The 24,609-nt window shown below is 42.3% G+C and overlaps 1 pseudogene; it reads left to right on the forward strand.

Annotated features, from left to right (window-relative positions):
- Nucleotides 1-408: 408 nt before the first annotated feature.
- Nucleotides 409-24,609, forward strand: part of LOC127426791 (uncharacterized) — a 40,285-nt pseudogene continuing 16,084 nt past the window's right edge.

Below are 24,609 nucleotides of genomic sequence, written 5' to 3' on the forward strand. Positions count from 1 at the left end.
ACATGGCTGAGTTTGTGGACTGTGTCACTTGGAGGACTTTAATGATATTGCCCTCATAAGACCTTTTTCGTGTGGGCTTAAATGAGCCAGTCTGCTCCATGATGCCTGGAGGCAAAATTAAATGGACTCTGGCTCAGTTCATGGACTATGCCCTGGTGCTGAGCAGTCCATCTTTCACTGTGGGAGTGGCTGATGAGGGACTTGGCACTCCCACAATGGCTGCCACATCTGAGTCATCTGCCACATTCCATAAGCCAGCGCCCACGAGCAAGCACCCACGCCTGCCACGTTCCACGAGCCAGTTCCTGAAGCTGTGTCCATCCCAGGGCCAGCACCTGAAGCTTTGTCCGTTCCAGGGTAGTGCCTGAAGCCTCGGCCGCCACATCTGCCTCACCATGCCATGTTGCCATGCCTAGTCAAGAGGCCTTGCCATGTTGCCACATCATCTATGTCATGCCATGTCTGCATCATCATGCCATGCTGTCCTGCCTGTCATGCCAAGCCACTATGCCTGCCATGCCTAATCAAGCGGGCTCACCTTGTCATGTCAACACGTCGGGCCATCTCATCATGCCAAGTCGCCATGACCCCCGAGCCTGCCACGGTTCCGCCCACAGAGCCTGCCATGGCTCTGCCCTCAGAGCCTTCCACAGCAGTGTTCACGACCATGGTGGTCATTCCCCTGTCACTGCCCATGCTCACGACCATGGAGGTCGTTCCCCCGTTAATGCCAGTACCCATGACCATGGAGGTCATTCCCTCATCACTGTCTGTACTCACGACCATGGAGACTGTTACCCTGCCACTGCCCGTGCTCACAGCCACTAAAACTGTTCCCCTGTCATGGCTAATCCCTGAGATTTCCACAACTCTGCCCTCTGAGCCGCTCCCTCCTGACCCTGTCCCTGTGGATGCCTCCCAGGCCTCCTGACCCTGTCCCTGCCCTGCCCTGTGGTCACCCCCTAAACTGTCGGACCCTGCTCCCTTCCTGAAGCTGCCACCCAAACCGCCAGACTCCTTCTTCGAGCCATTTCTCTGTCCACTGGCTCCGCCCTGGTCTCCTGCTCCACGCCCTGTCTCGCCAGGCCATGCTCCACACCCTGTCTCGCCAGGCCATGCCTCAACGACCCCACCCCCCCAGCTCCCTATTGAACTCTTGTTAGTTTTGGTTATGTTTGGGTGTTTATGTTTGGGCTGCCCCTTGTGGGGTGGAATATGTCACATTTAAATGTGTCTTTGTTCATGTTTTGTGTTCATATCTTTTACTTTGAAATTTTAGTTCCTTGTTCCTGTTTCATCTTTCTAGTCATCTGATATCTTGTTTCCCTCCATGTTCATGTGTCTCGTTCTCATTGGTTTATTGTCTTGTTATCTTATTATCAGTTCTGTTTTATTATTGGTTCCTTTTTATTAGTCTTATGTGCATTAGTTTAGTCTCATCATTGGTTGTCTATGTCGTGTGGTTACACTTTTCCATGTATTTAAGCCCTCATGTTTGCCATTGTCTTCTGTCAAGTATTATAATGGTGTAATGTCACGTCATTCAAGTCTCTGGTTTACTGTAAATTCTGTTTTGATTTCACATTTGAACCTTGTAAATAAAGCTGCACTTGGGTTCTCACCTCCATTCCTGTGTTCAGCCTGTCCTGCCTGTCTCAACATTACACTGACTCACTTTCTGTCTTCAATAAACAGCTAAAAACACATCTTTTCCATGAGCACTTAACCAGTCACACAAAAAAAAAAAAAAATAAAAAAAAAAATGGCCACAAGCCATCAAACAAATTTTTGCACCAGGAGTGGCATAAAGTCACCCAACAGCAGTGTGAAAGACTGGTAGAGAGCAGGCCAAGATGCATGAAAGCTGTGATTGAAAATCAGGGTTATTTTACCATATATTGATTTCGGAACTCTTCCTAAGTTAAAACATTAGTATTGTGTTGATTAAAAATGAATATTAACTTGTTTTCTTTGCATTATTCAAGGTCTGAAAACCCTGCATCTTTTTTGTTATTTTGGCCAGTTGTCATTTTCTGCAAATAAATGCTCTAAATTACAATATTTTTATTTGGAATTTGGTAGAAATGTTTTCAGTACATTATAGAATAAAACAAAAATGTTCATTTTACTCAAACACATACCTATAAATAGTAAATCCAGAGAAACTGATAATTTTGCAGTGGTGTCTTAATTTTTTCCAGAGCTGTCTAATATATATATATATATATATATATATATATACACACACACACACACACACACACACACACACACACACACATACAGTTGTGCTCAAAAGTTTGCATACCCTTGGAGAACTGGTAATTACAGTCTTTTGTAATAGTTGTCTATGAAGCCCCAAATTCTTGCAGGTGGTATAGCTGCCCATTCGTCTTGGCAAAATGCCTCCAGGTCATGCAAAGTCTTTGGTCGTCTTGCATGAACCGCACGTTTGAGATCTCCCCAGAGAGTCTCGATGATATTAAGGTCAGGAGACTGTGATGGCCACTCCAGAACCTTCACCTTTTTCTGCTGTAACCACTGGAGGGTCAACTTGGCCTTGTTCTTAGGGTCATTGTCATGCTGGAAAGTCCGTGCAGAAGAATGCAAATTGTCTGCCCGTATTTTCTGATAACATGCTGCATTCATCTTACCATCAATTTTCACAAGATTCCCCATGCCTTTAGATCTCACACACCCCCAAAACATCAGTGAGCCACCACCATGCTTCACAGTGGGGATGGTATTCTTTTCACTATAGGCCTTGTTGACCCCTCTCCAAACATAGAGCTTTATGGCCACAACCATAAGCGCTATTTTGGTCTCGTCACTCCAAATTACAGTGTGCCAGAAGCTGTGAGGCATGTCAAGGTGTTGTCGGGCATATTATAACCGGGCTTTTTTGTGGCATTGGCGCAGTAAAGGCTTCTTTCTGGCAACTCGACCATGCAGCTCATTTTTGTTCAAGTATCGTCGTATTGTGCTCCTTGAAACAATCACACCGTCTTTTTCCAGAGCAGCCTGTATTTCTCCTGAGGTTGCAATGCCTGTTTTGTAAAGGTTTTTTGACCATTGCTGTTTTAATTGACCGCAAAAAGAAAAAGTTCCCAGACAGGAGACTTGAATGACACATGGGCTTCTACCTCGTGGCTTGTTTTCTCCGCTTGCCATTTTCAACTTCACACTAAAGCGTGCAGAGCTGTGAATCATCAACTGATTTAATATACTTACAGTTAATAGGACAACTTCTCCCTGTAGGAAGTTGACCCACATGAAACACAGCCGAAGTGTGTCCATCTACAGAGCAATACAGGTGCATTAGCGGAGGTTACTTTGGCGCTTTATTTTCTTTGCCAAAGTGTATGATCCAAATGCGTTATTAAACTAGAGATGAACCGCGGAGCAAATGCATTCCAAAACATGGGTGGTGAACCGTGCGGTTTGTTTTTTTACCGAGAACCGTTACACCCCTAATAGATAGATAGATAGATAGATTCACATTTATATTATATTATGTATACATTTATTTGAACAAATAGCATCAAACATATTACGTACATAAAAGCTTATCCTGTATAATACACTTCCGTTAAAAACAGTTGGCATAATGTTAGCGGACATTTCAGGTGAATAAAGCTGCTAAATCACAGATTCAAAAATATTAACAGAACTTCAACTAGAAAGTAATAATGTTACTTAACCAATCTGATTTGGTTGTTGCATTTTCATCAGTGGACCCTCACAATGAAATGCATGCAGTTTTTTCTTCAATCATTGGATTGGATTATAAGCAGAGAACATGAAACTTAAGTACTGTCAATCACACGTCGCATGTTTTAAAAATGCACACATAACATTTTTAAATGTTTTCACTGTAATGTTCTAATTGCAAAATAGACTTCAGAAGATGAAAGTTTTGTTTTTAAGCTTTAATTTGATACTAAGTTTGTGAACACTGATGGAGTTTTTGATATAAAACAAAGAATTTAATAGAACATTGATGAGAATCAATGTTAGCTTTTTTTAATCCTTTAAATCAACAATTATCAAAAATAATCGCTAATTGTTAACATCGATGAAACATTAATTAAAATTAACACTAGCTTATTGATCATTCAAATTCAACAATTATCAAAAATCAATAGAATATGAATAAGGATTAATATTGACGGGGCACCACCCTGGAATCAGGGACTAATAACCAGATAGCATAACAGTCTCAATATTAGGTTGTTTTCTTAGGAAAATCGACATCTGAAGAATATCGATTTTCGGGGAAAAAACAATGAATGAAGGCTTGAATCAGAGCACTGACATCCCGTCAGCATGACACAGGTGTATGCAAAACAAACCAAAACACTTCTCTTTGTAATATAACAATATATTTATGCAGTAATATCAATTAATAATTAATACAATGCAGTCAATAAACTTCCGACTTACAACTACAAACTAAACAGTGATATTAGATATGGAAATCAAAATAATCCTATAACACGAGGGTGTGTGTGTGAGAGCGAGTGTGTGTGTGTGTGTGTAAGGAGGGACGCGCACAAAATGGCGGACGTGACTCTTGTGGAGAGTGTCAGGCGAGACTTCCAGCCAGAGAATATGGCCGCGAATGTGGGCGGAGAGAAACCAGTCAATGGCGTCTACCAGTTACCACATATATCCGCTTGTACGATAGCTTAGGGACAAAACTGAGCTTTATCACGAAACTATCTACTAGCCAAAAATGTGTGCGAGAATGTTTGTGAGGGGTTGCGTGTGTGTGGTTAGTACGAGAGAGAGAGAGAGAATTAAGTAACAGCCCCGAAGCCGGTTTCGTGATCGTGGGAAAGCAGCTGTTAGTTCATCACTCAGAGACGCGGTGGACGGCTCGTAAACCGTCCCGCGGTCTTTGATTCTTTAATGGATGAACTCAGTTTGCCGGTCTCACCCACGATGGCGGAAATGCACAACAGTCCAATGTGGTTGGACTACAATACAGCAAATCTCATTCGTGATAATTAATACCCTGAGTATTAGCAATGAGTGGACATGGCGGTCCATAAACTGTAAAGCAATAACCTTGATACACAAGAATAACACACTATAATATTCTATCTCTGCCCAGACGTAACCCTCTTGAATCGTACGAGGACATAGAATGTGTGTTCATCTGTCCTTTAACTCCTGTCCGGTTCCTTGAGGCTCGGGTGATGACGGGAGGCCGTTTCCTCACACTGTCGGCGGGCGGTACGGCTGCTGATTCTCGGCGGGCTGGCGGAGAAATCAGCGACGTCGACTTGATTGAAGATGGAAGAGAAATCTTTTATCTCTTCACTTCTGCAGACAAACGGATGAAGATGCGGATTGCACGGTGGTCTCCTTCGGATCCGTTAGAGTGTTCGGTGGAACACAGAGTAATCTCAACTCGTCCAGCGAGATGGAGATTGTATGGCCACAGTTTCAAGTCGGACGTTACTTCCTTGTGCCACGAGGCTACACCTGAGAGCAGCGATGAGCTGCGTCTACGCACGGCGAGCAAAGTTGCTGGAAGCAAATCCCAGAAGCATTTCAGAGGTATTTCTACTCCTGATGATGTCATGGTTGAGGGGCATTCTATTGTGTTCCTCATCCAATAGGAGTTGAGAGTTTGATCCTTTAGTGAGCAAGACTTCATGGGATTTGTAGTCTGTTTTGGACTCCCTTTGTTTGATTTTGGCACGGTTTTTATCAGTAAGATTTATGACTTGAGTTATGGGCCTGAGTTAGGTTTTACGACTGTGTTAAGCCTGCCTTTGTCTTCTATCTGAATACATGAGGCCCAACACCACATTTAGACAACATTATGCCAAGATATTGAAGATGCTAAATTGCAAACAGATTTTGAAATATCTAACGATGTTACCATATCGAGGCATTAAATTAATGGCAAAAAAAGAAAAAAAAATGGGAAACAGCAGTGTCTCACATCTTCTGTGTGCAATGTGTGATTTAGATCAAAATTGAGATGTATGTTGGGGGCCAATCACATGGATTTGACGCTTTTATCCAAAGCGACTTACAAGAGAGGAAAACATAAGCGCATCATCTTAGGAGACAGTGGTATAAAAAGTGCTGTATTACAAAGTATCACTAGCATCATAATAGTATTCAAAATAGAATAAAGTGCGACAGAAATTATTATTTTTTTTTTTAAATGACTGGTTAAGTGCTCATGGAAAAGATGTGTTTTTAGTCGTTTTTGAAGACAGAGAGCGAGTCAGCTTCACGGATGGAGTTGGGAAGGTCATTCCACCAATGTGGTATGATGAAGCTGAAAGTCTGGGAAAGTGTTTTGGTGCCTCTTTGTGTTGGTACAACAAGGCGACGTTCCTTAGCCGACTGCAGACTTCTAGTGGGTGCATAGCTCTGCATAAATGATTTTAGGTATGCTGGAGCAGACCCGGTAACTGTTCTGTATGCCAGCATCAGAGCCTTGAATTTGATACGTGCATCAACCGGTAGCCAGTGGAGAGAGACAAGGAGTGGTGTAACATGTGCTCTCTTTGTTTCATTAAAGACCAGATGTGCTGCTGCATTCTGGATCATTTGGAGGGGTCTAGTTGCACATGCAGGTAGGCCTGCAATGAGAGTGTTACAGTAGTCCAGTCTAGTTATGACAAGTGACTGGACAAGCAGTTGTGTGGCATGTTCAGAGAGGAAGGGTCTTATCTTCCTGATATTGTAGAGTGTAAATCTACATGATCTTGCGGTCTTTGAGATGTGGTCTGTGAAATTTTGTCTGTTGTCGACAGTTACCCCTAGATTTCTGACCGATTTGGAAGGTGTTACTGTAGTTGCACCCAGCTGCGTGGTGATGTTGTGTTCAACATCAGGGTTGGCTGGAAAGACAAGGAGTTCAGTCTTGGCTGGGTTGAGTTGCAGGTGGTGCTCCTTCATCCAGGCCGAGATGTCTGCCAGGCAGGCAGAAATTCGAGCAGTCACTGTGGTGTCGTTGGGCTGGAAAGACAAGTAGAGTTGCGTGTCATCAGCGTAAAAGTGGTAAGAGAAACCATGTGTTTGAATGATGGGTCCCAGTGATGTTGTGTATATAGAGAAGAGAAGTGGCCAAAGCACTGATCCCTGAGGTACCCCAGTAAGTAACTGATGTGGCTTGGATACCTCACCTCTCCAGGCTACCTTGAAGGACCTACCTGAGAGACAGGAATTAAACCAGTCAAGCACAGTTCCTGTGATGCCCATTGAGGAAAGGGTAGAGAGTAATATCTGATGGTTGACTGTGTCAAAGGCTACAGAAAGGTCCAGCAGAATCAGAACTGATGATCTGTATTCAGCTTTCGCTCATCTCAGCGACTCGATGACAGACAGCAGGGCGGTCTCGGTGGAGTGTCCACTTTTAAAGCCTGACTGATTGTCATCCAGCAGCTTGTTCTGTGAGAGATAGGCAGAGGTTTGATGGAAAACTGCCCTTTCAAGTGTTTTTGCCATGAATGATATGAGAGAGACTGGTCTGTAGTGTTCTATTTGTGTGGGATTAAGTGTGGGTTTCTTCAGCAGCGGGGTTACTCGAGCCCGCTTAAATGTAGTGGGAAAAGTGCCTGTAAGTAGAGATGTGTTAATTATGTGTGTGAGTGCAGGTAGGAAGGACGGAGAAATGGCCTGGAGAAGGTGAGAAGGAATGGGGTCAAGGGAACAGGTGGTGGGGTGGTTGGAGAGGAGGAGTTTAGAGATCTCAGTGTCAGTCAGAGGAGAGAACATGGAGACAGAAGAGTTGCATACAGGAGACAGGTGTTTGACAAGGTGTGGTGCTGAGAATGTATTGCTGATGGCTGCAACCTTATTAGTAAAAAATGTGGCGAAGACATCTGCTGTCAGTGATGTGTCAGGCGGTGGAGGGGGAGGGCAGAGAAGTGTGTTGAATGTTCTAAACAAGCTGTGAGTGTCTGTGGTGCTGTTGATCTTGTTCTGGTAATAGGAGGTTTTTGCAGATTTGACATTATCTGAAAAAGTTGCAAGCAGCGACTGATATTTACCTAGATCTGCTGGATCTTTAGATTTCTGCCATCTCTTCTCAGCTGCCCTGAGGTCAGTCCGATGTTCACGAAGGACGTCAGACAGCCAGGGGCTGGGTGGTGTTGCACGTGCTGGCCTAGTGGAGATAGGACAGATGTTGTCTAGACAGGTTGTTAAAGTAGAGCTTAGTGTGTCTGTGGCAGTGTTTACATTAAGCGTGGTAAATATATTTTGTGTAGGAAGAGATGTAGAGTCAGCAGTGGAAAGGCGAGAGGGAACGGAGGTTACGGCGAAAGGAAACCAATGGTGGAGTCTGTTTTAATGTAGATGGGAGTGTCATGTTGAATTGAACATAGTAGTGATCAGAGACATGTAAAGGAGTAACAAGAATATTTGAGTTGGTACAGTTACGTGTAAAGATGAGGTCCAGCTGGTTGCCCGATCTGTGAGTTGCTGTGGTGTGTAGTTTTTCCAAGTCAAATGAGGCCAGGAGAGTATTCAATTCAGTGGCCTGGGGCTTGTCTTGGTGTATGTTGAAATCACCAAGAACCAAGAAAGTTTGTCAGCTGACCTGGAGGGCGATAGATGACAACAACATGGATTTTCTGTGGGTTGCATTGTAGTACTAGCATGGAATTCAAAACTAATATTGTTACATAGTGAAGAGTGTGGTGAAAAAGTCCAGTTGTTATGAATGAGCAAACCTGTTCCCCCACCCCTACCGGTGTGTCGAGGGGTGTGAGAGAAGGAGAAGTTATTGGAGAGAGCAGCAGGTGTTGCTGTATCCTCTGGAAGTATCCATGTTTCTGTCAGTGCCAGGATGCTGAGGGTGGACTGCGTGGCAAAGGCTGGAATGAAGTCAGTTTTGTTCACAGCTGACTGGCAGTTCCAGAGTCCCACTGAGAAAGAGAGTGGAGCAGGTGCTGAAGCGCAAAGTGGCCGTAGGTTGTGTGGGTTGCATTTGGTCTTGCATTGATATCATGTAAACGGTCTGTAACAGATAACAGGGATGTGCTTGAAGGCATGTGTTATTCGTGAAGTAGACATGTTAGTATATAGAAGGAAAAGAGATACAATAACAAGATACTTAAGTGCTATGGTGAGTGGCGCCTTGTCTGTGTCCTTGCTCGGTGAACTCGCACAGGTAGACTCGCTGGTCTTTACACAAGTAGGGCTTCACACGAGGAGGGCTTTACACGAGGGCTACCACTTCCGCTGCCGCTTCCACGTCAGCATTCGAGTCAAATATATACGTGATGATAATGAGCCGTTCAATGAAAAAGGCAGGACACGCCTTAATGCTACTTAGCACAACAAAGCTAGTCACGTGGTCAGCCGAAACTAAGGGTCGCGCGAGGTGACAAGTGTGACTTCCGTGCACCGCAAATAAATTATGCTGCACTTTAGCAATAAATAATACCCTAAAACAAGTGAAGCACTGTTTATAAACACTAAAAACCACGATAGTTTTACACACACACACTGGCCAATCAACGCTAAATCTAGCAGTGAGTAACCAGGGACAAGTCAAAAACAATATAGCACACACACACACACACACACACACACACACACCAACCTTCGTATAAGCGACGCGGGTTCAAGACAGTAAACAAACAGCACAAGTCTAGCAATGAATACCACTCTTCAACAAAGTAAAACAATGAAATAAACACAACTTACACGCAACTGCACAGTTACAGAAATAGCGCCACCACTGGGCAGCAGGGAGTGTGGCTCTTACAAGAGACTTTAAAATAGTTCTCAAAATTGTTTAGAATAATGTCAAATGCCAAATGCATGTGTCCACCTTGCATTGTTTTCCAAAAGCCAACAGGTGGAAATGGACCCATGATGCTTGGGCCCGTCATTGCTGCTTGCAGCTACATTTGCTATTGTAATCCTTTCTTAAAAAAAAAAAAAAAGAAACATTTACTTTAGTCTGATCTTTTCTGTTCGCTGTGCAATTGTTTTATTTTCATTTATGATACTACTGATACTAATTTGAGTGAGAAGTTGTTTTGCTTTTTTACTTTGACTTCTATAGGATTTGAAGAATGTTGCTGCGCTGGTTAACATGTTCTTTTAAAGATAAGGTGGATTACAGTCACCGCAAATATGCTGTTTCTTGCATTGTTATAGACAGACAATTCTTATTTAAAGAAAATGTGAAACTGGGAACTGGGTCAGTTCAGTGTAACAGGGTTTATTGTTTACTTTAAGAGAGTGAAAGAACATTGTACCTCCCTTCAGCTCTCAGAGAAACAAGCTTTGATATTGATTTTACTTAAATTTTGGGATTATATATATATATATATATATGGGGTCTGGGCTACTGTCGTATGTACATTAACAGCCTGTATATTAATCGGTGTAACGTTGTTGTTGAGAAAGAATGTCATTGTTATATTCTACATTATATTAATATGTCAGATATATTATGTAGCATTTTTTTTTTAAATAACCAAATTTATTTACTTAAGATATGCATTAACAATTAACATATGTAATGTAATGAATATATTTGGATCCAAGTTGTCTCAATTTTTGTTGTTTCAGTTGAACTACAAAGTTACTAGATTTAATTTGTTTAAAGATTAATAACATTTATCCTCTGGGAGTGAGTGTGTATCTATTTGGTATGTTATTGTACTAACAGATATTATCAGATCCTTACAATGTGCAGGTTTTGGTAGTTAAAACAGGTGTCTGTCTGTTTTAGGCGATTGTTGGACTACAGTGTCTTCATTTTCATCAGTTCCATTTTCCCACATAATCATGTTTTGTTGGATTCTTTATGGCTGACTTATTGTTTTTCCTGTATTATTTTGGCCACAAATGATATTGTTTATAAAATGTAATGTCAATGTATTGCAATAACGTATACATGAACAAACTCTGTTAATGCAAGGGTCACTGTTTAAAAGGAAATATTCTTGCAAAGTCACTGTAAACTTGTTTAACCACTTGTAATTAGAGGAATATCACACTTAAAGACTTTTTTTTTAAAAAAAGCTGCAGCATTTTTTCTTCTTCTAAAAGCCGACCTAGATCGTTTCCTGAAAGAACAACATTTTTCACTTTGCAGTGAATAAAAGCACATAAAATGTGGCTATTGTTGCTAAGCTAGATGCTGACCATGTTTAAAGCAAATTTAATATAATGACAATAATTAATATCATATGTCTGTCATTTGTCAATACTGCAACACCCAGACATGTTTGTGAATAATTGTTCTGGGAGATTGAAACATTTTTACTTTCTATTTTAATCCTTGCAACATGTCTAAAACAAACAACTTACCATGCAAGCATTGCAACTTTGAAAACAGGACATTTATGTTAAATAAATATGATTAGAAAGTTAAATTGGCATAGTGACACATTTTACAACCAAGAATGTTTATAAATCTCAGGTATAGTGATATGCACATTTTATACTTTTAACCTACTTTTACTGTTCTGTACTTACAATATATTTGCTTTTAGTTTTTATGATTAATACTTAATTTAAGTATTAGTTTACACATTTGAAGAGAACACTTTATAGTTGTCATGAATCCCGCCTTTGTAGTTCCTCCCACTCACCACCTGAGGGCTCCATCACCTGAATATTGACTTACTCTCTGAACTCCATTTCGCATAATCCCATACCTGGCACTGATTACCTGCTCACCTGTTCCTCATCTACTCTGCTATTTAAGTCTCACTCTCACTCACTATCATGGTGAAGTCTTGTTTTGCCCTGACTGACATTTCTGAGCATTCTCTGTGTTTATTGCATTTCCTGTGTATGATCCTGGACTGTTTACTCTGTTTTGACCCATTGCTGCCTGCCTACTATTTCTGCCTTATTTACCTGGATATAACCTGTGATTGTCTGCCACCTGCCCTGACCTCTTGCCTGTTTATCGACTACCTCTCTGGATTGCCTTGGATATTACTGTTGGTGGTGATTGACCGCTGCCTGTCTGTGTTACTACGTTTACTGTTATTAAAGCTGCACATGGATCTCCGATGATTCATTACAATAGTCAGGACACATTCATGTGTATCACATTAGGGTACTGGTCTTTGAAAAGTAATGAATCAAGACTTCATTCTTAGTGACTTGATTTGACTATTTGACTCTTGGAGCAGAGGAACGAAAATTTTTAATGGTGTTAATGGTTGTCAAACTTCTACATATTCCTTAACGTTTCAAAGAACAGAGGCAGAGGCCAGAATTAATTCCTTTCTATAATTGACAAGATCATCTGTTGCTTGGGTGGTAAAAAGTGTGTCATGGGTTGCTAACCAGGAGCAACAGATTCTTATAAACTCTTTTTGTTTACATATGTAACTCCGGTTCCCTGAGTAGGACAAGACACTGCATGATGACACAATAGGAACCTACAGTGGTCACGTGATCTGAAGCCCTTATATAATCACGGCAATTCATTGGCTGATGGTGCTAAAAAATGCTCCTAATGAAGCTACATTATGGGTTATTTATAAGTGCCCATCACAAGCCTATGCAGCAAGTAGTGAGTATGGCCAGATACACAGCATCTCGTTCCTACTCAAAGAACCTGGGTTATGTATGTAACAGAGACATTCCCTTTCATAGTTCACTCAACGCTCCTCAGTGATGCAGTGGAAACGATATACCATGATGCCATGCGAACAGTAGCTGCCAATTGTTTCAGCCTGTGTGGAAGCTTACAGCGGCACACATGTGAGCCAGAATACATAAGAACTATAATTTCACTCCTGTTCCAACAGAAAGAACATGAGAAGCAGGAGTCAAACCATCACACCAATTATAAAATCTGACAATAGTATGTGGAGAGGATCACCCTGCCGCCATACAAATGTCCTCCAAGGATGCACCTCTAGCCAAAGCCCACAAGGATGCCATACTCCTCTTAGAATGATCCTGAATGCCCAAAGGTGAAGGCAAACTATGGGCCTCTTAATCACTCAAAATTGCATCAATTCAATGAGACAGCCTCTGAAAAAAAAAATAAAACAAAAAAAATATTGCGGGCACCAAAGCATCCAAACAGCTGTTGTGACTTACACCACTGGCTAGTGCGGTCGACATAAACTAGCAAAGCTCTAACAGGGAAAGCATTTGCAACCTTTCACTCTAGTCTGACTCAAATAGGGGAGGAGAGAGACTGTAAAGTAATGACCTGCGAATGAAACATTATAGAAACAACCTCAAGTAAATACCTCAAACGAGGTCTCAACACCACCTTTGATAACCCCAGCACAAAATCCATACACACTGGACCGATTGACAGGCCATGCAAATAACTAACTCTCTTAACCCTTGTGATGTTTGTTTTGTGCTAACATATTTTGTGTTCCTTGGTCAAAATTACTGGCTGACAAAGATTGTTTATACATTTTGCATATATTACCAGAAGATATTGCATTAGATCTTTTTATCTAGGTTTTGTGCTCCTTTTTTGAAGATATTTATTAAATCCTGTCCAATGGAATGCCCGACATTAGAAAGTGGGTCAGTTTCCATGGTAACAAAGTTTGGAAACATCCACTTGTCACTTTGAAGGGACAAAACATACCTCGGTAGGTGAAGTACCTTTATGGATTTCATCCAACACTGAAAAGGCCTTGCATGCAACATGCCCAAAGCAATAATAGCGAATGCCGACATCATAAGCCCCAACAGCCTATGAAACACTCTCGTAGGGAGAGCATGCCCTTCTTTGAACATTGCTAGACACTGGCATAAAGACTAAAAGCGAGCTGGAGACAGGCGCTCCCGCATCGCCAGTGAGTCCAGCTCCACACCTTGAAACAGGGTCTGTTGCCTTGGCAACAGGAAACTCTTGCCTAGGTTGACTCGCAGCCCTAAATTGTTCCGATGGCAGAGAATGACACCTCGGTACTTGGCAGCCAAACTCTCTGTGTGGGCTAACACTAACCAGTTGTCAAGATGCGGATGCCCTGGAGCCTTAGAGGTGCCAGAGCTGTATCCATGCATTTCATGAATGTGCGTGGTGCCAAAGCCTGTACGAAGGAAATGAAACTGGTATGCTTTGCCCCCAAAAATTAATCTGAGAAATGTGCTTATGTGCAATCTGAATGTGAAAATAAGTGTATAAAATCTAAAGCAAAAATAGAAGTGTGAAAATCTATTGTCAATCCAGTCCCCCAGCTGCACTTGTGACATTATTAGTTTTTGCGTCAGCATCTTGAATTGACATTTCATTAGAGTGAAATTTAAACATGAAAATTCCAATATGGGACGCAAACCGCCATCTTTTTTCGAAACTATGAAATAACGGCTGTAAAAACTGCATTCTTTCTTTCTGAGGAGGAATCTCTTCAATTGACCCTTTCTGCAAGATAAAATAAATCTTCTCTGTCAGGAATGGGACTTCCTGAAAAACTACTGTAGGATCTCACATTGCCCAATTCAATACTGTCTGTAACTGCTGCTAAGCTGACAAACGGGCAGACAGTGGAATTAATGCATGAGTCTCATGGGGGGGGGGGGGGCTGTGTGTGTTGCTTATAACAGCATGTTTTGTATACACTTGTGCTCGTTGTACATTGAGTTTCATTAAATATTTCCTAAGACCTTGGGGGCAGAGGAAAAACTCGAGTGGAGGGTTCTTAACACCCACTCCCCAGTGCAAGCTGTGGGGGGAAATCATTTTGACTGTCTGGTTGTTGAGGCGTGAATAACAGCAAACTTGCCCCGACGATGTCCGAAGGGCAAACAGAGGAGAACTGTATACGTTTGTACTGTACGCTTACCAGCTAATCTACCCAGACCTTTACATGTGGCCTTGTTAGGAGATGATCAATGTTATTCGCTTCACCTGTGAGAGATCATCATGTTTTTGCTCATCAGTATTCCCACTATATATAGAGAGAGAGAGCTATTTAATATTTTGCAAATAGGAATGCATGGATTTTCCTTGCTATAATCATCTTTTGCTTGCTCACTACAGGTTTAAGGCACTATTTTCATGCAAAGCTGCTTTGAAACTATGTAGTTTGGAAAAAGAAAAGTTTGACAAATAAAAGTGACTTGATTTAATTACATTGATATATATACGTATATACAGTTAAAATTATGTGGAAACCAAAATATATGTTAATTAGATATGTATATTTGCAATTTGTGTCTTTAGGGTTTCATAATGGCAAACAAATTTTGCATGCAATCACGAATTTGTGCGTGTTTGTGTAGGAATGAGTTGTTCAATGTGATCATTACATCTGCATTCATCTATTCATCTGCATTCTTCTATTCAAGCATATACTAAAAGAATGTCCTGAATGGCAGGTGTGCATGGAAACAAACTGTTCAAATTACCAATTCATGTCACATGAAAAACTGGTTTAAGGGAATGTTAAGAGATTAATGCTGATTCCTGTAAAGGTCCGCCCACATTTATTAATAAAGACCCTATAAAGATCATGAGGATGCGGTTCAGCATCACTGTATTCTGGTGAAACTGCTGAAGAGAGAATCTCCTTGAGTTTGCTCTGCAGCAGCATTTCATTTCAGGTAATTTCACTTCTATTAATTTTATCCCATTAGGCTCTACTCACTCTTTAAGTCACCTGCTTTATGGATCTGAATGATTTTCTGAATGATTTTGTAAAATGAATTTATTATGTGCGTACATCTGTGAACATTTTATTTTTTAAAGTTGTTAATGTGTGTGTGTGTGCAGGACGTGGCATTTGTCACAATGAGGCTTCTTTTCTCACTGTGCGTGTCACTTCTGCTGATAATATCTGGTGAGTGATTTGCACATTGAAATACACACCGGTGAAGAATAACACACATTCATAACAATGATACATTGTTCAAATAAGTGAACTGATTATCATCTACTAAATAATTAATGATTATGTTACATTCTGTTCAACAGGTGAAATAATCAATGGACAATCAATAGGTAATCTTTCCTCCACTTTATCTTAAGTCAATTTATTTCTTTGAAATTTGCTTCCATTAATAGTGTAACAATTGTCAGTGTAGCCTGAATAACTGATATGGAAAAAAGTATGTTGTTTTTTTCTCTGTATATACAGTATATACTCATACAATATTTTTTATTGTAGTTCAGATTATAAAATGTGGATGCAGAAAAAAATCATGCTTTTATCACATGGCTGCTTTTTTGGAAATGTATGGCATTTATGAACTGCACACTTCAATCCACAAAACTGTTTTGTCTTTTTCCAATATCAGCATTGTCATCAGATCTATTTGCCCTCTGACAATATTTAAAAAATGGGGGAAGATCTCATCTGATTTTGGTCTTAGCAGGTTAAGAATAATAATATCTAATTTAAAATTAAAGGATTAACACACTTTTATCACCATTAAATAAAATTAACTTGACACCAAACAGGGCTTAAACTACAGTATATAATAATATACCCTATATCTTACAATACTGTATATCTTATCATCACACTGTTGCCAGTAAACTTCAGCCTGTTAAATGCAGGTTAAATAAAAGCAAGTATTGGATCTCACAGTAGACATTAAAAGACACCGTTTGGCCTGGTTAGCGCTCCCCAGCCCCTCGCGGTGGCTCATCAGGACGATTCGCCTCGGCTACGCGATCCAGTTTGCCAGGTGCCCGCCCCGGTTCAGTGGCATCCTCTCCACTACGGTGCAGGGCGAGGGTGCCTCCATCCTCTGGGCGGAGGTTGCCACCATTCTGGCGATAGGAGCAATAGAGCCCATCCCCGTAGCCGAGTTGTGCAAGGGCTTCTACAGCCTTTATTTTATGGAAGGGTCACACCCAATCTTGGACATGCGTGCCCTGGACAAGGCCTTACATAGGCTTCCATTCAGCATGTTAACGCAGAAGCACATCCTGGCATCGGTATGACATCAGGATCGGTTCGCGGCCATCGACCTGAAGGACGCGTACTTTCACGTATCGATCCTTCCTCGACACAGACCCTTTCTTCGGGTTGCCTTCGAGGTATGAGCATACCAGTACAAGGTCCTCCCCTTTGGTCTGTCCCTGTCTCCTCGCATCTTTACCAAGGTCGCATAGGCTGCCCTGGCCCCGCTGAGGGAGAAGGGCATACACATTCTCAATTATCTCGACGACTGGCTAATCCTAGCTCACTTGCCAGATCTATTGTGTGTGCACAGGGACCTTGTGCTTCAGCGCCTCGACCGACTCAGGCTTCAGGTCAACTGGGAGAAGAGTAAGCTCTCTCCTGTGCAGAGCATCTCTTATCTCAGTATGGAGTTGGACTCGGTCACTCAGTCAGTGCTGACCTGCCTGAAGACCTTCAGGCAAAATGTAGTGGCACCAGTGAAACAATTTCAGAGGCTCCTGGGGCATATGGCATCCTCGGTGGCGGTTCTCCACCTCGGGTTGATGCAAATGAGACCGCTTCAGCACTGGCTACAGAATCGAGTCCCAAGGTGGGCATGGCACCACGGCACTCAGCGTGTGACCATCATGCCACAGTGCCGTCAGACTTTCAGCCCTTGGTCGGACCTTGTGTTTCTACGGGCAGGTGTTCCCCTAGAGCAGGTCTCATCGTGGTCATGACGGACGCCTCGAACTCGGGCTGGGGTGCTATATGCAATGGGCAGGCAGTGACGGGGCTCTGGACGGGGCCCTGACTCCAATGGCACATCAACTGCTTGGAGTTGCTGGCGGTAGTGCTTGCCCTGAGGAGGCTTTGGCTATTGATTCAGGGCAAGCATGTGTTGGTCCGAACTGACAACACAGCGACCGTAGCATACATAAACTGCCAAGGTGGCGTACACTCATGTCGCATGTCGCAACTCGCCCGCCGCCTCCATCTTTGGAGTCAGCAGACCTTGAATTCTTTGCAAGCCACTCACCTTCCGGGTGTCCTCAACCATGCAGCGGATGTGCTCTCATGGCAGGTAATGCTCCGCAGGGAGTGGAGAATCCACCCCCACATAGTCCAGCTGATTTGGGAGAGATTCAGGGAGGCACAGGTAGACCTGTTCACCCCCCAAGACTCCTCTCACTGCCCCCTGTGGTACTCCCTGTCCGAGGCTCCCCTCGGCATGGAGGCCTTGGCACACAGCTGGCCTCGGGGGCTACGCAAGTATGCGTTTCCTCCCGTGAGCCTCATTGCACAGACTCTGTGCAAAGTCAGGGAGGACGAGCAGCAAGTCCTGTTAATTGCGTTGTATTGGCCCAACCGGGCTTGTTCTTGGATCTGATGCTCCTGACAGTAGCACCTCCCTGGCCCATTCCCCTGAGGCAGGACCTTCTCACTCAGGGGCAAGGCACGCTCCAGCACCCTCGGCCGGACCTCTGGAATCTCCATGTCTGTTTCCTGGACGGGACATGGAAGACCTAGCAGGTCTTACGCCAGTGGTGGTAGACATGATCACTCAGGCAGGGCCCCCTCTACGATGCGGCTGTATGCCTCGAAGTGGCGTCTTTTTGCTAACTGGTGTTCTTCCCGTGGGGAAGACTCACAGAGATGCACCGTCGGGTCTGTGCTGTCTTTCCTTCAGAAAGGGCGGAGAGACGGCTGTTTCCCTCTACCCTGAAAGTATACGTGGCTGCCATAGCAGCTCACCACGATACACTGGACGGGAGACCCTCACGACAGCGCGACCTGATCAACAGGTTCCTCAAAGGTGCGAGGAGGTTGAATCCTCCTAGACCACACCTGATCCCCTCTTGGGATCTCTCTGTGGTCCTACCTGCCCTACAGAAAGCCCCCTTTGAGCCCCTGGAGCAGGCCGAGCTCAGCACTCTGTCCCTGAAGACACCCCTCATGGTGGCGCTCACTTCCATTAAGAGGGTGGGGACCTGCAGGTGCTCTCTGTTACCAGTGAATGCCTGGAGTTCGGGCCGGCACACTCTCACGTGATCTTGAGACCCCGGCCTAGTTACGTGCCCAAGGTTCCCACCACTCTTTTTCGGGACCAGGTGGTGAAACTGCAAGCGCTCCCTTCAGAGGAGGAAGACCCGGCCTTGTCGTTGCTGTATCCAGTTCACGCTCTGCACATCTATCTGGACCGCATGCAGAGCTTTAGATGCTTGGAGCAGCTCTTTGTCTGTTTTGGAGGACAGCAGAGGGGGAAAGCTGTCTCCAAGCAGAGATTAGCCCATTGGATTGTGGATGCCATTTTCCTCACATACCAGTCTCAGGACTCGCTATGCCCTTTTGGGGTCTGGGCGCACTCCACTAGAGGTGTTGTGTCCTCCTGGGCAATGGCAAGGGGGGCTTCTCTAGCAGACATATGCAGAGCTGCAGGTTGGGCTACACCCAATACCTTTGCGAGGTTTTATAACCTACGCATAGACCTGGTTTCGACCCGAGTGTTACGCGGTAAAAGCAGGTAGACCGGGCAGCCGGTTGGGTGTACCACTTGCATTGCGCCTTTCCCCTTTTTTCAAAGGTGATAATGTGCGCTTTTTTGAACTCCGGACACCTCTTTAATTCTTTAGCACTGTTCGGTGATGAACTCAACAGAGGAGTAACGCCACCAGGCCCAGTACTCGTGGTATTCCCCTTTTCAGGTGAGCCCGTGTGGTCGGGCTCAGTGCTCCATGCATGGTGATTCCCCCTTGGTAATCCCGTATGATGAGTTTCTACTGTTCGGTTTCCCCCTTAGGTGAAACCTGTGTTTCCCCTCATCAGAGCTTTCTCTGTCTCGGCCACTGTGCTGCGTATCCTCTCTGTAGATAGGGTCCTCCTGTGGTGTCATTCCATATGTGTACTTCCCCGTTGGTAAGTCCATGTGAGGTATGCTCCACATGTTAAACTCCCTCCGCCAAGATGTGGTCTCCGTAGTGCTCTCCTTCCTGGAGAGGGAAGAGCACTTCCCAGCGCTATTCTAGAAAGTGTTCGGCGGGTGATTGCTTAACAGCAAATTAAGAAAGGCACCGCTGGTAGCCTACTTGGGTAAGTGCCTCCTCCCCCCTTAACGGGACTAGGGAGACACTTTACCTAACTCGCTGGAAGGTCATGACGTGGTTGAGCGCCGCTGTGAGGCACGCAGCAGCTTGCCCATGTCCACTCTTTCACGCCTCGTGACATGGTTCAGCACCTGCAGCGTTTCCTATAGGAACCCCTAGTGTCACTACATCGACACAATGTCGAGTGAGTGACAGACAGGGAACGTCTTGGTTACTGATGTAACCTCTGTTCCCTGATGGAGGGAACGAGATGTTGTGTCCCTCCTGCCGCGGCGCCGAACCGGCCGCTGACATGGCCGGGACTCTCTATCGGCTCCTCAGCATAAATCTGAATGAGTGATGCACGCCATCTCCTTTTATACCCGTATGTCCGGGGCGGAGAGTGGCATGCAAATTCCACTCACCAATTTTCATTGGCCTTTTCTATTTTAAGCAAAGGTGATTGGGGCTCTCAATGTCGAACCCCTAGTGTCACTACATCGACACAACGTCTCGTTCCCTCCATCAGTAACCAAGACGTTTTTTGCTTAAAATGGCTAAATATTATTGGATTATGAACATATACAACAGGGGCAGACTAGTAAGAGAAAACGGCTCTGGATTTTAAATAAAAACCCAAAAGTTGTTGCAGGACAGAAGCAATTCACACAGCCCTGTTTTGCGGCCGGCACACCGGGAAGAGTCCCGGTTCTCCCTATGGCCAGTCCGCCCATGATATACAGTAAAATCAGAGGTCAGGTTTCTGCTGCTTTATAACAATGTGTATTGTGAAAAGTGCTATAGGCTACACATATAAATGACTTGAGTGTGGACAAACTTTCTCAAGAAAAACAGGAAAATTTTAGTTCATATTAGTTTTTCTCATAACAATCAAACAAATTAAATGCGGTGCTGTTATTAAAGTTACTTTATTATAGAGCTCTACCTTTTGTTACAGATATCAGACACTGTTGTAACATTTATGATTTAAAAGACATTTGTGTTGAATCCTTAAATAAGTTTGAGTGAAACATTTGTGTGTGCGTGTATCATTTTGTGAGGCTATGCATCGCATTGTATAGTGAAATTTGTGTATCGTTACATGCCTAAGCCCGAAGTTGAATACCTTATTCGGAAAGGCACGTATAATGACTTCAAAACGAATAACGAATTCATCAGAATAATAGAAATAATATTCGGAAGACTGATCATCCAACCAGCACAGGCATAAAGTGATATTTTAAATAAACATATAGAAAATAACAAAGCAATGATGAGTCTGTGAAGCCAATATTACTACAGTGTAAACTTTATGAATGAAAATGCGCATGGTGATTTTAAGTTCAGATCGGATGGCTGCATTCTCGACTCTGTTTGCATTCTCCATTAATTGTGTGTGTCTTAGAAATCTAAGCTTGTAAAGAGTATTAAATATATCATACACATGTTCCACTTCTTGAAATGTCTGTTTGAAATGTCTGATCGTATTAATGACAAATGTTTCAAACAATTCACCCGTAAGGATCTCCTCCTAGAGCTTTCAACATGCGCCAAACTTGCCACAGACCTTGAGACTAATCCCGAATAGTGTGCTATACTGTATCTTTTCTAACTGATCGGAATTAAGATATTCCCGTAGCAGACTTCCGAACAGGCTGGATTTCCCGTTGACTTCCACTCAAACATGAGTGCAATGTTTAATTCCTGACCAAAGAAGTGATGATTTTATAGTGGAGCTCGACTGTAAGTTGACCACATTTATTTCCACATATACGTAATGTTAAAATGCTGTTTAGAGTTTTAAATACTTAATAGATGGTAAATCTATTTAGAATATTCCTGCACAAGGAGGATAAAAAAAAACAAAAAAAAAAAAAAAAAAAACAAAAAAAACATGCGCATTATTTTTCCGCTTTTCATTTCTAGAAATATATAGAGACTTGATCTTGTAATGTATTCCACTGCATTTCACTAATTCTGCACATGTAATTTAACTAATTAATTATACCCTCCAAAAAAATATGTGAACACACAATAAGCCCCGAGTGTATCATAAAACTTTCTGGTGCTTTCAGTTTGTAGGGTATATTAATTTATTCACATTTTTTGGTAATATTCATATTTGTATTTAATATTCCCTGCAAAATGTGTACTTGACATTTTACAATTGCTTGACACCTCATGCCTCCAGAATAACATTGTTACTGGCACACTGCACAAACATAAACGAAAATGTTGTTTCAGCAGATATTAATGTCCGAAATACCAGGAGAAATCACAGTTAACAACATATTCCGCAGTTTATGTAGCCTACATATTCAGCTTCATCTGGTGAGAAAAAATAAAGAATATATCAATAATATAAATAATAATAATAATAATAATAGAAATAAAATTAATAATAGAAATAATTATTATTATATTCATCCAGTGTAAAACCTGTGCCAAGTCAAATATGCAGATCACGGATGGTTTGCTGTTGCGACCCCTAACAGGAGCAGCTGCAAGAAGAATAAAAAGAATATTATTATATTAATAAAAGTAATAATAATAATTAAATAGGCCTATCCGAGGCATACTTTATTTACAGAAGCTATAGCCTAAATGTAAGAGAGTTACATTTTGAAATGAGATTGACACACTTCTGGTTTAAACCACGCCCACATCCGGTTCTATCCGAATACAGATACAGTTACAGATAATTTTGTCATAGTAACAGATACAGATACAGATGCACACCCCTAATATATATACATTATATAAACACACCATTGAAACCATTTAGTTTCCAATCTGTCAGGACCTTCTGGAGAACATCTTAACATCCTATCAATTCTGTGAGAAACTTATACTGTAGCTGCTGCAAGAACTCTAAAGAACTCTAGGGCTAAGGACTGAGGAAAGTCTAAAGTCTAAGGACTGTCAACTGTTCCTTCAGTAACCCCATCATGAGGGCTTTGAGACACTAGAAATATATTTTGAAGTACCTTGAGTACAGAAAGAGTATATTTTTGGCTGCATTAAACCCAGATACAGTAGCACACATACATCTCAGAAATTTATCGTTTAAATCTTTTATTAGAAAAGTATCACAATCTAATTAACATATGCTAAACATCTTAAAAAGATCATATTGACAGATCATATTTATCACTGTTGTGCATGCACTCTGCATGAATATGCATGTTTTAACAAGTAAAATTTGGACAGTATGAGGTTTGACATTTACAGTTGTTCATTGGTACTTTGAATGTCCTTTTGGTTTTGCCAGTGATTATGTATCATCTTTTGTCTTTTTCACATTACTCTCTAAGCATCTACAACTTACAGCTCTGACCCATGCTATGATTATAATATTCTTGATGACTACTGGAGGGACATTCGTCAAAGCCAATATCAAAGATATGGATATGATGACACTCTTATTGAATGGAATGGCTGGTATCGGCTGTATCTGAATGGAGAAAGTGCTCAGATGTCTGAGTGGTGTGTGAGTTCAGCTGGATGTGGTGGTGAGACTGCACTGAATCTGAATGGTTCTCATCCACGACTTGAGGACGGAGTGGTGACACGTGAAGTCGTAGGAACTCATATGGATTGGTGGTGGAACTCCAACCAATGTGGCAACTCCAGATCCAACCCCATCCAAGTCAAAGCCTGTCCAGGAGATTTTTATGTCTATAAACTCGTCAAGCCAGATGTGTCAATCCCCACTCCAACATACTGTGCAGGTACAGTTGCAACTTTTGTGCTCTTCTGAAGATTTTGTGTGTGTGTGTGTGTGTGTGTGTGTGTGTGAAGATAACACAGTTTTAAACAGGTCAATATCAAGCGTGCATACTCCATTTACAGTGCCCTTCACAAATATTGGCACCCTTGGTAATTATGAGAAAAACAGGCTGTGAAAATGTTTTATTTATTGTTTATTCATTTGATGTTTCAACTCAAAATATTTACAAAAATCTATCCTCTAATGGATATCAAACAATTGCAAACACAACAAAAGTTTGATCAGAAAACAAATGTATTCAATACCCTATTCAAACCCTTTTATTCAATACTTTGTGCAACCTCTCTTTGCCAAGATAACAGCTCTGAGTCTTCTCCTATAATGCCTAATGAGGTTGGAGAACACATGACAAGGATTCTCAGACCATCTGAGGCCCATTGTAAGCTTAAGTGAGGCTTTGATTTATTAAGTTGGCTTGTAAGAGCCAACCTATTGATCTACGATTTAAACTCATTATAATTATTATTATTCTGAGACTAAAATTTCGGACTCTATCCCCTCCTAGAACTTTCAACATGCACCAAACTCGCCACAGACCTTCAGACTAATCCCGAATAGTGTGCTATACTGTATCTTTTCTAACTGATTGGAATGAAGGTATTCCCATAGCAGACTTCCAAACAGGCTGGATTTCCCATTGACTCCCACTCAAAAATGTCTGACTATACTTACTACTAAGGTTTTCAAGCTACATTCAATCTACATGCACCAAATCTGTGATAGACATACTGGCAACACCTAGCTACATGTAATGTGCCCTTCAAGTGGAGTGGTAAATATTGTAATTGTGAGTTCCAAGCACATGAATGACTCCGCAATGTCATATTAACGAGTGGGAAACATGGAATTCTAGATGATACCTGAGTTTCCGAGATGGGAGGAGTTCTAATCTTTCAACATGGCGGAAGAGAGTACA

Source organism: Myxocyprinus asiaticus, chromosome 36 (assembly GCF_019703515.2).
Source record: "Myxocyprinus asiaticus isolate MX2 ecotype Aquarium Trade chromosome 36, UBuf_Myxa_2, whole genome shotgun sequence".
In the NCBI taxonomy this organism is placed as follows: domain Eukaryota; kingdom Metazoa; phylum Chordata; class Actinopteri; order Cypriniformes; family Catostomidae; genus Myxocyprinus; species Myxocyprinus asiaticus.